Raw genomic sequence first — 3,820 nt, 5'->3', positions numbered from 1 at the left:
CCATGTGAAGACTTCTCTGAATTTTCCGATCTTGTTTCCTACCAAGTAAAAGTTCAGAATCTGTTTTTAGCCAGGTCTTAAAGGCATAAAAATCATCATAAGAGAAGTTTTATTATAGAATCAGAGATAAGAAAGAACTCCATGACCTGTTGAAAATCTGATCAGTCAGAAATGTTTTAGTTGAATGAATGCTAAGCAGGAATAATTGGTATTGATGGAATGCATATTTCCTTAAATTGTGAGGTTCAGAAAAATTGAGAGGACAATGAAGCATTATCAAGAAAAATTAACATTTCTCCCATAATATAGGTCACAATATGCCACAAAATTCCTATTTTATACTCAGGCAACTCTCTCAGTTGATTTATATTGCCACAGTGAGTGACAAAAATTAAGAACTAGCATCTGTATATACAGGACTTTGAAAACAGTATTAAAGTAGAATATATATGCAGAAAAATGCACACAAGTCAACAACTTGATGAATTTTCAACATCTGAACATACTGTAACTACCACTTTTACCAGGCACATAGCACCCCACCAAGCCCAAAAGTTCTCCCCTCCATATATTCCCTCCCCACCTACAAAAGCTGATGCTAGGGCCTCCCCTGGTGGCACAACGGTTGAGCGCTGGTCTGCGAAGCTGCCCGCAGCCACTTCAGCGCCAGTTCGATCCCCGGCCACCGGTGAGGGTCCCACATAGCGTGCAGAATTCTCCTGCCGTGCTCGCTGCTCCCCTCAACAGTGTACTTCGTCGGTCTGCCTATTCTGTTCCCCTCTCTGGCTCTGGTGAATTCTCTCACCCTCCAGTACTTCTGACTATACCCAGTGATTGTATAAAATAAATAAATAAATCTTCAAAAAAAAAAAAAAAAAAGCTGATGCTAGGCCAACTTCTAACAGCATAGTTTAATTTTCCCTATTTTGGAACTTCATGTAATAGTACTATATAGTATGACTGCTTCAGTGTCTTATCCACTCGATCACATGTTGGGCATGGAATAGCAATAATCTGTTCATTCCTATGGCTATATAATGCCCCATTACATGAATACTCAGTAATTTATTAGTTCAGTCTCTTGTTGTTGAGCTTTGGTGAGTTTTCAATTTTTGACCGCTAGGAATGCGCTGCTATGTATACTTCCTAGAGATCTTCTAATGAACATGTTCACATTTCTGTTGGTTAGGCTCTCATAAGTAAAAGTGCTGAGTCACATAGTACTCAAGTGTTAAGCAGTATTTGAAACTACCAAATGGTTTTCCAAAGTGGTTTTATTAACTGATACTTCCAGCAGCTGCAGTTGAGAGATGGAGTTGCTCAACACCCTCTCCAACACTTGACACAGTGGTCTTTTCATCTTAGCAATCCTGATGGATATGCAGTGATTTCTAGTGTGGTTGAAATGTATTTTGCCCTGGTGTCTAATGACGTTGAATACCTTTTCACATGCTTAGTGATCATCTGGCTAGTCATTTCTGGGAAGCATCTGCTCAACTCATGGCCATTATTTATTAGGTCTGCCATTTCCTTGAAGAGTAATTAACCTTTTCACTCTCTTCAAGGTGTCTTTATAGTTGCTTTTTAAAGTGAACTGATGCCAGATGTTTGTTCCTTTCATACTCTACTGCTCTTTCTGACAAAGTGGAGAAAGCTTGAGGCAGGTGGGATTTAGAATGTCTCCTTTTTTCACCAATACTGAATTTGATGCTGACATTCAACCTTAAAATCAGCTTAAGATAAAGTGAAACATCATAGGCAGTGAGATAAAACAATCCAGTTTGAATCTTGGCTTGCCTGCTAACTAGCTGTTTCTCTGAGTATTCTTGGCTAGAAAAAAAGGCAGACAATGATACTAAACTTCAAGTTTCTTGAAGATTTAACTAAGGAATGCCAACTGCACCTCACTCCTATTATTGCTAGAGATCTGGAAACTATGTAAGCAGGGCACCACATCTCCCTGTTCTCTACTCCCCCTATCCCTGGACTGGCACTATGGCTTCCAGGAGTAAAGGGTTTTCTGCAGTTCTTGTCTCACAAACATATTTCCCATATGCTACAGTTTAGGGATGACAGGTACACCAGAGCTTGTCTTTTGGACTTCATGCAGCCTTGATTTCATCCTGGACCAATGTGTTTCCCCCTGATGCAGTCAAACAGCAAGCTTGGCAAGCATGATTTCACAGTTGGTTGTTTTGTCATTTTCTTATGTGACTGATGAGGTGATGTGGTTTCTGTCAGGGGGAATTTATAGTCACACTTGTACACACAACCAGCTATGGTGTGCTAAAAGGACTTTAAGCAGCTAAACCAGGTGGGGAACATGCATGAAAATTTGCTCGTAGTCAACAGCATTCCAACTTGAGACAGAGACTAATATTTTGTGCTATTAATACCTACTCTGTGAAATAACTACATATAAATTATGTATATACTGCTATTCAGAGTTTAAAAAAGGGCAAATTCAAAAGGCTTTTAGGCATAGAATCATAGGACCACAATATTTAACCATCTAACTTTAGAGACAAAAATAAAACAGGTCAAGATAAATACTCTCATTAAGAAGTAAGAGTTGGGCCTCCCCGGTGGCGCAGCGGTTGAGCGCTGGGTTGCGAAGCTGCCCGCAGCCTCTGCAGTGCCGGTTCGATCCCCGGCTGCTTCCCGGCCACCGGAGGAGGGTCCCACATGGCGTGCAGACCTCTCCTGTCGCCCGCTGCTCCCCTCAGCAGTGTACTTCGGTCCTTCTGCCTGTTCTGCTCCCCACTCTGGCTCTGGTGAATTCTCTCACCCTCTTGCGCTTCTGACTGTACCCAGTGCATGTATAAACAAAACAAACAAACAAATAAATGAATAAATAAAACATGCCTCTATTAAAAAAAAAAAAAGATTTAAAAAAAAAAAAAAGAAGAGTTAAGTGACTTTGAAAGGCTCAAAGTCATGTGGTGGCAGAGCCAAGCTGAGGGATTAGGACTAAGTCTAGGTTTTCCATGATAATGTTGTAAAGGATGTCTACAGTATAGAGAAGAACCGCCTCTGAAGTCCTTGGGGATATAGCCCTGAGATAAAAGTAAGTAACCTTTCCTTAAGTGTACTGTGACAGACAGCTTCTAGGCAGTGACCAACAGTTGGAAGAAAAGTTGTCATTGAAAGCTCACTGAAGACCTGTATCTTGACAAAGGTTCAGTAACATCAGAGGGGATAACAGCAGGAGAGAGTGGTCTGAAAGGACTTTGCAGAAGTCTGTCCTGACACACAGGAGATGATTAATTAGATCCTATCACTTTAATCCTTTCATAATTAAAAAATAACATTGGTGGCTATCATTATACATAGTTGAAGTGTGAGAATGTTTCCAGGGAGAAAAGGAATGGGATCAGAGGCTTCAATGTAATTCATGATAGAATGAAATCTGCATCCCCTTGTCCTGTTGGTGGAGCTGAGACATGATCAAAAAACCAAGGCCATGGGGCAAAGTATTTTTTTTAAGCCTCCATTAAAATAATTATGTTTATGTCAGAAATAGCTTCCCAATTCTCTTCCCTCTGATAGAATGGGAATTCCATGTTTCCTTTTTAGACAATCTAAACAGTGCTGTTTATGTTTTGCTATACTTAAGCTCATAGGGTGAATGGGATTAAATTGTCAATTTTCTATGTTGATAATGGTTGAATGTCATCAGTTTCATCCTGTTAAACTTTCTATAAAACTTGGATGTTATTAAGCTACCGCTAGGCCAAAAATACATTTCCAGCTGCTTTACCTGCCAGGTATAAATATTCTTATTTGATGGACCGTTGACTGGCTAATATTGTCTAAACCA

The 3,820-nt window shown here is 40.1% G+C and overlaps 1 protein-coding gene across 1 annotated transcript in view; it reads right to left on the bottom strand.

Annotated features, from left to right (window-relative positions):
• The window catches only part of KIF16B (kinesin family member 16B), a 286,776-nt gene that overhangs the window by 41,606 nt on the left and 241,350 nt on the right, over positions 1–3,820 (bottom strand). The window lies entirely within an intron of this gene.

Source organism: Talpa occidentalis, unplaced genomic scaffold (genome assembly GCF_014898055.3).
Source record: "Talpa occidentalis isolate TD23 unplaced genomic scaffold, MPIMG_talOcc4v2.1 talOcc4.10, whole genome shotgun sequence".
Lineage (NCBI taxonomy): Eukaryota > Metazoa > Chordata > Mammalia > Eulipotyphla > Talpidae > Talpa > Talpa occidentalis.
This window is presented reverse-complemented; position numbering and strand designations above follow the sequence as displayed.